This window comes from Scleropages formosus, chromosome 7, assembly GCF_900964775.1.
Source record: "Scleropages formosus chromosome 7, fSclFor1.1, whole genome shotgun sequence".
Lineage (NCBI taxonomy): Eukaryota > Metazoa > Chordata > Actinopteri > Osteoglossiformes > Osteoglossidae > Scleropages > Scleropages formosus.
In genome coordinates this window covers 22,643,218-22,657,324 of record NC_041812.1, presented here as the reverse complement: position 1 = coordinate 22,657,324, position 14,107 = coordinate 22,643,218, and the positions used below count along the sequence as shown (strand labels likewise).

General features: G+C 45.0%; 1 protein-coding gene across 4 annotated transcripts in view; it reads right to left on the bottom strand.

The window, feature by feature from the left end:
• LOC108926303 (ankyrin repeat domain-containing protein 11-like) overlaps positions 1-6,710 on the bottom strand; it is a 71,901-nt gene extending 65,191 nt beyond the window's left edge. For all 4 annotated transcript variants that reach the window (XM_018738902.2, XM_018738903.2, XM_018738904.2 and 1 more), the window contains exon 1: positions 6,317-6,710. The gene's annotated coding sequence lies outside the window, so the exon portion shown is untranslated. The remainder of the gene's footprint in view (positions 1-6,316) is intronic.
• Between the last annotated feature and the right edge of the window lie 7,397 nt (positions 6,711-14,107).

Here is a 14,107-nt window from a genome sequence, read left to right as displayed (position 1 = left end):
CCAGGTGGCTCCATAAGATGTAGTCTCCCCACCAGTGCTGTGACCTCCCTCTATGGAGTCAAATGCCACAATCAAGAGCCTGAAATTAGAGCAACACATCTGCATTTATTCATTAAGGTAACACTTTTTTTCCCCCCAAAATTACTTACAATTTAACCTACCTACAATTATTTATCCATGTATACAGCTAGGTAATTCTACTAGAGCAATTTGGGGTAAGTACCTTGCTCAAGGGTGCTACAGCCAAAGGTGGGAGTTGAACCAGTGACCTTCAGGCCCAAAGGCAGCAGCTCTAACCACTACACTACCAGCTGTCCCTTTTGGCACTGAAAATGTGGAATAATACTATCACCTAGCAGGTACACCATACATAACAGCCCAGCTCATTTTCAGCTAGTGACAAACTGCTTCACTAGGTTTACTTTTTCACTTAGTGTGACAACCCACATCCAACCTCTTTACTGCCACCCTTATGAATAAGATGTGCACAGAGATATATGGAGAAAGCAGTATCAAAGTTAAAGGTATAGAGTAGCAACAGTTGTCATGAGGATTCTGAGTTGGTTCCGTTTTCAACCCTACACTCCCATCTGTGCACATATAGAGAGAAAAAAAGCTTTAGCTCCAAGTATGCAGCACAACTGAAGAGAGCACATTTATTACAGTTTTATGCAGACATCAAAAATCACTGCCAGATAGTGAAAACTGAGTTATGAAACAGACATACCCCCCCCATGGGGCAGCATGTAACGTAGCAGTTAGAGATATAGTCTTATAGCTTCAAGACTGCCAGTTAAAGCCCCACTGCCAACTGTTGCAGTAGTACGTTTGAGAAAGGTACTTAGCCTGAATTACCAGAGTAAAAATATCCACCCGTTAAAAAAGAGAGAAAAAAGTTAAAACGCTAAGCTGTTTTGCCCAGAAATTTCAACTATGCAACAAATTAAAATACATATTTCTCACTGCAAATGAGCCACCTCCACAGGGGTAAAGTGCACTGGAATAGTTGTTTCCAAAGAGCAGAGTCCAGCTGGAGCAGGTGGCTGGGTGAGGAAGAGTCACAACTTGCCCTTACAAAGAATTCAGTTGTTCTCATGATGGGGAGTGGCATCAGACCAGCTCCACAAGACTGACATGAGCAGTGTCAGTCACTGCACATCCGCATTTCAACATCGTTGTGAGGAATAAGACAGGGAGGACGTAAAAGGCTGGTACAGCTCCACGTTGCCATAATATGTCTGGGTTGAGTATGCATGGATGAGTAACCCCTTGTAAGTAGTGTATTTAGCAATGTAGTCACCTCGGTGAATAAGGTGTGTGGGCTAATAACACTACATAGTATCCGTTGTAAGTCGCTTTGGACAAAAGCATCTGCTAAGTGAATAAATGTCAATGAGTTATGGGCCCCTATCACTACGTTAAGGATCTCGGCGTGCCCTTCATTCATGGCAGACAGCAGGCACAAAAAGCATGTAGCTCATAACACTTGCAGGCACACGAACTCTACTGGCAAGGCCTACTGGGCATGCATTACATGAGGTCAATCCCAGTGCATAATTAAAATGGCCTGGAAAAGGGAGAAAATGGCTAAACATAGCTTGGTGCACACACCCAGTACAACGTTAAAAACAGCTGAAGCTTTTTTTTTAAAAATTCTTTTCATAGGTAAAATAAACAAGTGAGTTATCCTGCATGTTGTGCACAGAACACCTTACAAATGAGATATTTAACAATGAACCTGTCAGCAAGGGTACGAGATCAGCGTGAAAAGCTGGCAATCTCTTTCATCAGTTAGAGGCGTGCCTCGAAGGGCCCCCCCAACAGCTCCTTCCTTGCTTCCTGTGCCCGAATCACCATGGAAATGGTCTGATTCAATAGCCCCAGCTGCCCCATCAATAGGGGGCTGCAGTTAAAAGGCCAGAATACCTGGGACTAAGCCAGACTGCCCCACCCCCACAACCCATCACAAGAGGAGTGGCAAGGCTGAGGACGACTAGGGACAATGCTGCAAGGCAAATGGGAAAAGGGGGACAAAAAGCCAAAAATTCCACCCTTGAGAAAAGCCTCAGTGGTTTCTTCCAACAGATCAGTGTCTTATAAAAATAGCTGCACTGATAGTTTCTGTGTTTATCAACAGCACCAGTACACTTCATCATTGGCCACGGCGGCAGCAGCAGATTCCTTCTTCGATCCACTACAAAGCCTTCCTGGACAGAAAAGCCAGTCATGGCAGCTGAGGAAGCCCATCCCATCTGAGATCAATTTCCACTAAAAAAAAGTTCCAGGAATGCAGCACAGCGTTTAAATATGGCCCTCCCTACAGAGGTGAAACGCAAAATTAAACACGCTTGCTCATTACTGTGGAGGAAGCCAAACTTAGCTGTAAACATTTATGGGGGAGGGATGATTTAGAGGAAATATTCTCAAATTCTTAGTGCAAAAAATGTGTAAGATGATACATGGACAATAAATCAAATTCTTGACCCATAAAAAAACATTTTCTGCGACCCCCAAGCTATTTGTAATTATCTCATCTCTATAAGCAGATTTGCTATAAGACCATCGGCTCCTAAACAACCAGCACCAAAACCCTGTGGGTCACCAAACAGGAAACCCCCAACTTTCAAAGAAACGCATACGAAACAACTGCCTCACTGACTTTAGAATACTTGATTCAGCCTCTTCAAAGCTAAAGTTTTGATTCCCTTCTACACATTTTTCTGAATAATCACACATTTTCTAAGCAGAATTATTTAAACCTGTATTGTGATATTAATTCCTAATGCGCTGTGCTTAAACGTGTCCCGAGCAGCCCGTGTGCAGTGGCATTGCTGAGGTGTATTAGGGGAGAGCACCCTGCTTTGAAGCACTGGAGTGCTCTGAAATGAGATTACAGAGAGCACTACGCCAGAGGATGGAGACATAAGCTATGCATGGGACAAGATGAAATACCAAACCATAAAATCTTTAAATCCCCAATTCTGCATCCCTACCCCAGGATACAACAAAGTAGTGGGGGCAAAGCTATTCTGTTCGCGAAGGGGGGAGGGGGTTTGAAAAAGGGTTTAAATGGCATTTGGCTGCCCGAGGAGATTTAGTGCGACGTAGGCTATAAAAGATTTACACTGCTGTGGAAAACACAAGCGCGCAGGATGAGCCAACAGCTATTCCTTTTGTCAGACAGACAGACAGAAAAAGATAATGGAAGACAGCAGGACCATTAACCTGTAACCGAGTGTGAGGAATTTCGGCGGTTTCCAAAAAAAATCTACAATCCCCAAGGCGATGCTGAAGACCTGACATTTCTGGCTTTCCCTTACAATGAAACACTGGGCAGAATAATCTGCTGCAGCCCATTCCAGTCATCAACGTCATACATTATGTGACCCATTCGGAACATCTGGACATAGTTTGTCAGGATCGCCATGGCAGTCAGAAAGGGCAGAAAGCAGCCACAGCAATACCTAAATTCGTTAACACATTCAGAACACAGTGAAATTAACAACAATGGAAACGTTGTCTTCTACTTTGCTCAGTCAAACACATGCAGACTATTGAAACAAACTGTCTACCAATACCATATTGCAGGAAACAATCCTAGGCTTCTGTGCTACTTTGCCTCCCTTTTCTTAAGGACCACTATTGTTCCCTGAACCAGGCTTACATTTCTACCCTCTGCATGTAGGGCATCCCATTACAAGGAACACTAGAAGGGGGGGAGACAAGGAGAACATCTGCAGATGACAGGGCCTGGGCCTTATCTGTGGCCTGCCCTGAAGGTGGGTGGTGGGTTGGTAGGGGACAAAAGTCATACTATATGTAGTGACACAAGATGTTTTGCATCTAGCAAGCATAGCCTGAAACAAGACCAACAAACAGGAAACAGGCTCCAAAAAATGCTTAGTTCACAGGACCCTTGACCCTTTGATGAATGAACCAAATTCCTTTTGTCAAAGCATCTACTAAACTCACACAAAAACTGATCAGGAAATCTGTGCTGTAGCAAGACCTGTCTTACATCAATCAGTTTATGACCCTTGCACTCCTAGCAGTAAAATAAATCTACACAAAAGATAGCTGGATTACTTGATAACAAGAGAAATACAGTAATCAGACAAAGTCTGGAGAAAATTATAGACATCATCGCAAAATGGACAACTACAGACAACTACATTAAAATTAAGTTGTTACAGCAACATAAAGCTTTCTGTTACAAAAATGACAGATGCCAGACAGCACAGTATGTTTGAAACCACAAAGCATTTGTTCCACTAAAAGCTTCAGAGAATCAACTACAGAAATGCATCAAGTCAGAGGGTAGTAAGTGTAAGCTACTATTTAGAATGTAGACTTATTTTGGTGGTGGTAACCATCAGAGGAGATGGCTTGGTGAAGCTGTTTCAGCGTTCGCTCGATCTGCGAGGGGGCTCACGCCTGCAGGAAGGTGAGGTTTGAGCCCACACTGACGTGTGTTTGAGAGAAATCAGAAGTTAAAGAGGCGAGGGTGTGCATACTGAAGAATACAGGTTTGACTGCAAAAAGAAGTTGTAATATATAAAATACTTACGAAAGCCACGCTACCTCGCAGGGCAGGGGGTGGTCTAATATTGCTCTCAAATGTACGAGAGTAAAAAAAAAAACGAAAGATCAACAAACATTTGTTCTCTATTACGACTTATATAATAACCCATGATGCTTCCCAATCACGCATTAAAAAAAAAAAACTGACAGGTTAATGTTTTGCAGAGAACTTTAAGTGCAAATGAATCAGCGTCTCCTGCATACACTAGTAACCACAACGTTGCTAGTCTGGATTTACGATATCAAAATTAGTCAGCTTCATTATTTGCTAGAGCAGATTGTTTATTATATTCTGCAGTGGCTGGCCATACGAAGTGCTGTTGCTACGTAGCTATTAGGGGGGAAAAAAATACGACATTTAACACGCACTGCACAAATTAAAGCGATGAGCTATCGCAGGCCCTCGAGAACGACATGTTGACGGGTTTACCTTTGGATGTTGCTACAACAGCTATTGATTTCACTACGCCGTCCTCAACTCCTAAAGCGCAGAAGCAGCAGGAGCACCAAGAGCGAGCCAATAATCCCTAGAATACTGCTGCCTGGTTAAGACACGTGTCAATCCCTTTTGGCTGAACTAGCTGCTTCACATCTCAGGTACAACGTGAACATTCTCAGAAGGGGGTACACCAGGGTGCTGTGTGGCTGGAGTGTGAGGAACCTTGAGATTAACAGAAACAGCCCAGAATGGGCTACCCTGGCTAGTCTAGATCATAAAGGCACTCACTTTTCATTGACACAACAAGAATTAGTGATTCAGCGTTACAATCTGTATAGGACAGAAGGTCAAACACAGAGGGCAAAAGCAATAATCAAGCCAAGGATCTGCAACGTGGATGTCCGCTGCCTGCGCAAAAAAAATCTCACATTTTCATTCTGCTCAACTCATGATTTGTTGTGCTCCCCCACCCCCCTTCTCACCATGGTCACGCCAAACAGAAGCACCACCACCACCATCATACCAACTGCATCATCTTGTGCAAAAGCTGCATTCTGATTATTTGTTTAATATTTTTCACGAGAAATCATGTCCACAACCCTGAAGGTTTATGTTTAAAAAAAAAAAAAAAAACTCCAGAGAACATAATACTTGTGTAAATCTTTAACACGAGCAGAGCGCGAGGCCTCGGTCGGAGCTGTAAGTCACTTAAAGATAACAGATTTGTTACTAGATTCTATGCGTCTATACAAATACAACAGACAGAGGAGTGCCATTGGAGACCCCCCTGCTAAACACACACAGAAGTGTCGAACCACAGAGACACACGGCAATGAATGACTAACTGCTAGATGATTGTTTCTGTCTGACATTTTTTTCACCGAAACTCGCGCACAGCACCAGCAGCAGCAGCAGCAGGGCGGCTGCGGAGCCCTTCGTGGAATGAAACCACCACCAGTCACTCACTGGCACTCGCGGCACTGACTGGAAATGACCATTTTTCCATATTACTGCATCAGCGAAGGCCAGCTAGTAACACGTAAAATCATTTTAACTATTCGCCAACACGACGAGCTCCGTCCGTGGAATAATAAAGCCGCGAAAGGGTATAAAAGCAGCGAAGCCACCGTGTGTGTGTGTGTGTGTGCGCTGAGGCAGCCCGCGGTTCCCCCACGTCCGTGTGTCCGCTTAGTTCACACAGACCCGGGCCGGAGGAGCAGAGCGGCGCTGCGGGGCCACACGGGCAACCCGCAACCGCCTAGCAGTAAAAAAGCGCGTTCGAAAAACGATTCTCACCTTGGACGGGATCCGCAGTCTGACACCGGTGTAACGGCACTGTGCCTCAGGTCTAAGGGCGCCCGAGGCCGCGCTTCGCCGCCGCGTACCGCTCAGGGGCGGAAAACATCCCGGAAACTTCCGAGCGAGGCGGCGCGCAGCGCGCGCACGGCCGCACCGCCGCCGCGCATTTCCCTCTCTAATTCCCCTCAGCGTTCAGCCTCGAAGAAGAACGTGCATTACGGCGCCGGATGCATCGGCAGCGCCAATAAAGCAGTGCTCCTCGACTTGTTGGTGTAAAAATGTTTTTTTTTTTTTTTATTTCTTTCTTTCTTTTTTTTTTCTTTCTTCCTCTGCGTCCCGTGTGGCTAAGCGACAATTCGGCAAGCACTTCGAAGGCGGCCTCCGTCCCAGTCTGCGCTGCGGACCGCGGAGGAAGCGAGGCGGGTTGAAACGAGAGCAGTGATTGGACGCGAAGGGCTAGCGCAGTGCAAGCCGACCGCTCATTGGCTGTGATATTTGTGCCGTCGTTGTTTCGTATGCGTATAAAGGTGACGCCATGCAGGCGCTCAAGGAAGCGCATCCATTAGAAAGGAGCACTGGTTTATTTTACTTTCTCGGTTTCAAAACCAAGTTGACCAGTAATAGCATGCAATACAATTTTACGGTACTGGTCCTCTCTACATTAGAACGCTATTCGAGATTTGAAATAAGGTGCAGGGTTGATATTACTTAAGGAGAAGACGACAACAACATTGTTAAAAATAATCTGTATTATTCATAGAGACGTAAACCTAATTTCTCTATGAAAACAAATTTGTATGACCTTAGAAAAATATAACTCAAATTTAATGGCTCCGTTGCTTAGTAAACATGCATGGAAATGTTTAGTCTATTGTAAAAAAAGATTTTTGTATGAAGTTTGTTGAATTTATTACATGCATGTTTCCGATTAATTTTTAGTAAACAATTAAATGTTTATAGAAAAGTTCAGGAGTTTCAACAGTGAATATATTATTTTCTATGTTCGCTCAAAATTTTCAAATATAGAAATGGCGCCATCTGCTGTTGGATAAGTTAAGACGACGCATACAACGGGGATTACACAGTTCGAGGCGGAAAATATAAATTTCTTGCCCGGTAAAACAGCTGACTTTACACAATTTCCTCGCTTGACCTGATGAGGTACATGGCGCTAAGGCCAGAAAGAACAGTGAGTCGCGCCCGCACTTCACAACACGTCCTTCTCCAGTTCACCAGTAGGTGGCGCCAGAGTCCTCTGTGCGATTTGGGCCCTGCCAGAGAGACACAGATGGATGGAGTCCAGTCAATACCTTTCATGTGCAGTTTCACAATGAAGCTGATATTCTTTACAGATCTATACATATAACTTATCTTGGATAGAATTAACCGTCACGTATCACGCTTATTCTGCCAGAGACATTTATGTTCAAATAATGAATGTGCTCCGATTATTATTAATGCTTAACTGACACTTTTGACCACCGTACCTGATACAATGCCAGATAATTTAACTTTACAACTCTTTAAAGAGCAGGGTATTCTTACTGGAGAAATACAGGATTTGAATTAACTACCTTTACATACAAGGCAACAGTACTGCCCACCACTCTTCCTGCTGCCCAGACAAACGGAACCGCAAAGGTGCTAATTGATGGACGTAACATCCAGTCAACCTGTGTGATAATTAACCAATAAGCTGAAATATATGGCTTCTCTGTATACAAAGGTCTCCCCACACACACACACTGAAACCACTGAAACCACTTGTCCCGAGCAGGGTCGTGGCAAACCGGAGCCTAACCCAGCAACACAAGGCGTAAGGCTGGAGGGGGGTGGGACACACCCAGGACGGGATGCCAGTCCATTGCAAGACACCCAAGCGGAACTCGAACCCCAGGCCCACCAGAGAGCGGGCACAGGCCAACAACGCTGTGCCACCGCACCTCCCCTGTTGTGCACTCATTTTTTTATAATTACAGTTTCAGAACAGTTCTTATGCAGTACTCAACTTCTAAGGCTGGTTGAATTTAATGCATAAAAAAGCTGAACACTGTAATTAAAGTCAAGGGCACTTGAAGACCTCTCCACCCATAGAACAGCCTTATGTGTTAAGCCTGTGGTGCAGGAACAAGGGTGTAAGCATCTTAATGGAAGCAATAGAGCAACAGAACACATGTTAAACATCCCACAAGTCGCTGAAGACAAAACCCTGACCAATATCCTGAGGAGGGGCACAAGTCAATAAATGGGTCGGTTGTACCAGGCAGCGTTCTGGGTTAGCGTGTCTCTCTCTGAGAAACATCATTTATACTTACGCCAGTTTATAACTCAAGCCAGTTCATAGAAAACTGGGCACCATAAGGTTCAGCACTTGATAACTACCCAGGGCCTGAATTTTACATCTCATATTGATGTAGCAGAGAACTTCATGGCCAAGGACCTGGACTTCTGACCAAAACGTCTCTGTTTGAATACCTGAGAGGGCCCTGTTGTTATACCCTCTCCTTGTTACCAAAGTATTTAACCTACATTTTTTTCCAGTGGAAATATCCAAGTGTATGAATGGTTTTTGGTTCTGGCTCCAGTGTGCTGGAACAAACCCCCTTTGTTCCTCAGAGCTACTGAATCCCTCCTAGTATTTAAGAAAGGTCTCAAACCCATCCCTTTTAGAGTGACTTTGCTCCTGATCTTCTGACAGCTACTCAACTGAGTCCAGCACCACCTGCTCTGACCATCTATGAATTTTGAATATGATTTTGACTGTTACTTGTACAGGTGCTGCTTGAGTGATGCAAACAAGCACCACGGTGGTATCAGACAAACAAGCTGTGCATCAATAATCATGAGTCTGTGTCAAAAGATCTTTGTCTGAATGCACTTTTCTACACTTTGAGTTGTACGTTGCTTTGGACTAAAGCATCTGGCAAACACATTCAAATTATATTTATTCACTTAGCAGACGCTTTTCTCCAAAGCGACTTACAATGGATACTATATGTAGTGTTATCAGCTCACACACCTTATTCACCAGGGTGACTTAGACTGCTAGATACACTACTTACAATGGGTCACTCATCCATACATCAGTGGAACACACTCTCTCTGTGTCACTCACACACTATGGGGGAACTGGAGCAGCATGTCTTTGGACTGTGGGAGGAAACCAGAGCACCCAGAGGAAACCCACCCAGAGAACATGCAAACTCCACACAGACTGAGTGGGGATCAAACCCATGTCCTTTCGCACCACCAGGCCCTGTGAGACAGCAGTGCTGCTCGCTGTGCCACCGTGCCGCCCACTACATTCATGTAGTTTGTAAGTCCCAGTCAGGAAGAAGACAGCATCGTACACAGACACTTAGCGTCACTCAGAGCTTTAACGGACATGTAATTCCAGCTATATTGACACGAGTCTCGGAAGATCACAATAATTTGTATAACAAGTAATTACAGGATTCAACAAAACTGTCAGTCAGTCACATTGTTTAGTCAAAGGCTTAATTAGGCACAGGATCTCCAGGTGGGGATATAATAATTCTCAGGTGTGCTAATTGGACCCCCGATGGAAGCTGGTAAAGGAGGTAACCAAAAGTGAGTCGAGACAACACACAAACGCACACGTGCAGACACTTACTGTACATTTACCTTGGTGTAGTGGGCGACTTTCGGAAAGCCCAGATAAGACCCAAGATTAGGCCAGCTTTTACATGCAGTATCTCAAGACTATCAGGACCTAAAAGCACATAAATTATTGAGTAATGGAGTGTATCTGTCGCCGAGCCGGAGAGAGCACAGGTGACGCAGCACAACTCCGGCCGGATGAACGGAGGAAGTTTACTGCTGCACAATCGAAAAGCACTATTACGTTAGCTGTGTATTTACTTTTTTCTTTCAATCGTAGGAGCGAAAGCAAATCACATCCTCCCCTGACACACTGGTCTGAATCACACAATATAATTTCAGGTATGTCTGAGTTTTTATTGTACCCAGTACCTGTTCTATACCTCCTGGTGGTTTTGCAGTAATCAAAAGCGCAGCCTGTGTCCCTTCCAATTATCCTTATTAATTGTTGTTATTAACTTTTATTTTCTTACAGCATTGTCCAAGGCAACTAATGATTCCAGAAAAGGAGCTTCAGAAGGATGCACCCTTTTATATAGCAGGGTTCCCTTCCCGTATCAGTTCATGGGATTTGACCCAATGACCCTTGCACTGAAAGACAGTAGACAAAACCATTATGGTTCCTGCTGTCCCCTCAAAAAACGTGGTGGGGCTTCTTATCCTCATTGCATTGTCTGTAACAGATCACGTAGCAATAATTTCTCACGGACAGTTGTACCGATACCCTGCTGCATGAGCTGCACATTTTATGCCCCCTTTTCTCATTTTTCCACTGTTGTTAGTGTTACTGTACCCTTTTTGATTGCACTGAACACATAAGGTGTACTGCATGAGTAACAAAACACCCCATCTGTTTTCCATAACACACGCACGCACACACGCACGTCTACAACTGCTTGTCCTGAGCGGGGTGGCTGCGAACTGGAGCCTAACCCAGTAACACAGGGTGCAAGGGTGGAGGGGGAGGGGACACACCCAGGATGGGTTCCCAGTCCATCACAAGGCACCCCAAGCAGACTCTGTCCAGAGTTAACCCACGAAAAGCTGCAGGTCCTGACCACGCTACTGGCCGGGTGCTCAGAGAATGTGCTGTTCAACTTGCAGATGTCGACATGGACGTCTTCAACGTTTCCCCAAGCCAAGCAGTTGTCCCTGTGTGCTTCAAGACAACCAGCATCATCCCTGTGCCAAAGAAATTATCTGTGTCCTGCCTGAATGACTACTGACCGCTTGCACTTATACCTACCATTATGAAGTGCTTCTAGCAGCTAGTCATGAAACACAAAGATCAGTTTTCCCACCGCACTGGACCCATTCCGGTACGCCTACCATCCCAACCGCTCAACAGAGGACGCCATGTCTGCTACCATCCACCTTTCTCTGACCCATCTGGACAAAAAGGACAACTACGTAAGGATGCTGTTCATAGCCTCCAGTTCGGCATTCAACACAATCATCCCTCAGAAACTGATAAAGCTGAGCCTGCTGGGTCTGGCTCCGCCTCCAGCACCGCCACATTGAACACCAGCGCGTCCACTCCTGTTTACCCCGCTGACTCTTGACTGTGCTGCAAAGTACACTTCAAATCATATCAAGTTTACTGATGACGCTACAGGTGTGGGCCTCATCAGCAACAATGATGAGTCAGCTCGCAGAATGCTGTAGGGACAACAATCTATCTCTTGATGTTTAGACTAAAGAGATGATTGTCGACTTCAGGAGGATCCTAGTAGACCACTCATCACTTCACATCAACGGAACAATTGTGGAGAGAGTCAAAAGCTCCCTGTTTCTTGGCGTGCACATGGAGGACCTCTCCTGGACTCTCAACACCACCTGCCTAGCTCAGAAGGCCCAGCACTGGCTCCACTTCTTACAGCGGCTGAAGAGAGGCAAACTCCCCCCTCCCATCCTCGCTACCTTCTACAGAGAGACTATAGAGAGCGTCTTGACCAGCTGTCTCACCGTGTGGTACGGGAACTGCACAGTCCCTGACCACAAGACCCTACAGTGAGTGGTAAGAAGAGCTGAAAAGATCATCGGAGTTCCTCTTCCCGCCGTCGACTCCACATACGAAAACCGCTGCATCCGCAAGGTCACCAGCATTGTGGACGTCCCCTCTCACCCCTCTCATAGACTCTTCGCCCTGTTGCCGTCTGACAGGAGGTACACGAGCATCCATGCCACCACCGGCAGACTCCGCAAGTTTGTTTCCTGAGGCAGTCAGTCTACTCAGCACCCAGCTGCCTCCCAATACTCACCTGGCACAGTCAAACAGTGAACTCGGCACTACACTACACCACAACTGCCTCCAGCTCACAGCCATACCCACGTCCTGTCCTGTGTATTTATTTATTGTCTTGCGCTATGTTCGGTGTTGCACTATGGTCTCCGAAGAAACGACATTTCGTTCCACTGTACACAAGCTGTATGGAGGAATGACAATAAAAACAACTTGAACCTGAAGCAGGAGTCGAACCCCAGACCCACCAGAGAGCAGACCCATTTAAACCCTCTGCCCCCCTCCCCCCCCAGCTCTGCACGGTCAATTATGGATACATTCCCACCACCAGGGGGGAGTAAAATACCACCTCTAGGGTGGGGTTTCAAATGAAACGAGTCTGGAAAACAGGAGCCATATTTACAGGATGTTTTCACCCCCGTTGACCTTGCTGGGTCTTCAGAGCTCTCCTTTCTTTTTCTTAGAGCAGAAGTACTCAAGTGCTGCGTTATGCACGATACGCTTGGCGTATAAATCCCGCGCTCGTTTTGAAATACACGGCTGTGTGCGGCGAGCTACAGCGGGCGGGAGGAAATGGAAACGGAGCCCTTCCCTTTGTTCCCGCCGCCTTCGGTTGCTCGCTCGCTTTCTTCCCTTTGCTCTTGTAATACTACGCTTTCGCGCTATTATAATATATGCAGAAGGATAACATTTTTAAAGGTCATTATATTGGTTTCTCAACACACTTCTGAAACTTAAAGTACTAAACCTGCGAATGTATTAAAAACTTTGCTGAATTTATTGACAGCACTGGAAGGCAATGCTCGGAATATCCAGCTTGGTGGATAAAATATTTCTTCCTCTTCTTTTACTCTCTTTTAGCTCTCTAATCTCTCAGATCTATCACATTTACATAATTTCCATATTGCCGGAACTATCGGTTTTGGCGTTACATAAGATGGTAAGCAAACGGTTCAATGTGTTGCAAGGCTTTGATATAGATGATAGGTTATATAAAGCATAGATGTATAACCTACATCTTTTTATTTCGTGGTGGGGGTAATGAACTGGAAGACATGATGTGTCGTGTGGTGTGACAGCGCTGTTGTCAGTGCTATCTCCTCAGCCCCAAGACCACGAGTGTGTCCTTCAGGCCCTGGTACGGCCGCCTCTCGACGGCGCCTGTGGGCGGGGCTCCAGGCTTCGAACCCGCACCCAGTGATTCATGATTAATGCACCCATTCAAAATTTCTTCAGGAATTTCTTCTACCCTGCTTGTGGTTTGCTTCCATCATGAGACGGGAGACCTGAATGCAATCCAGACTGAAAGTCAACCAGATGGAAAATGGCCAGATTAAAAAACAGATTTAACTGAAGATTATACAAATGATCTGATAAGAGTGAAGAAGTTTAGTTTACGGTCATTCAACGTACTTATGTGTGCCGAGAAATGCTGTTTTATTGATCTATGTTATGGGTAAGAAGAAGTGCATGCAGATGCTGACAGCATGTAGAACAGAAGAAGCCAGATGTGTCCAATTACATTACATTTACATTTATTCATTTAGCAGACACTTTTGTCCAAAGCGACGTACATCTCAGCAAAAGTATAATTTATGCATTACATTAAGAGAAGGAGACATAGCTGCAAACATGAAAGTCTCAAGCAAACGTAGTTTGTTCCCTACCACTTGCTACACTGAGGTTCATTGTTCAAGTAGGTGCATAAGACACAGACAAATCCAAATAAACACACCAATTTTTTATTTTTTTTTTTAAATTTTTTTAAATATTATAAGATGCACAAATAAGCATACAATACCAGAGTAATGGCTGAATAAAGGTTGTATCTGGGGATGCTTCCGGAGGTACGATGCGTGAACAGTTACAGCATAGATGATCTGAAGAGATCTTGGGCAAAGTGGATCTGGAAAAGGTGGGTTTTC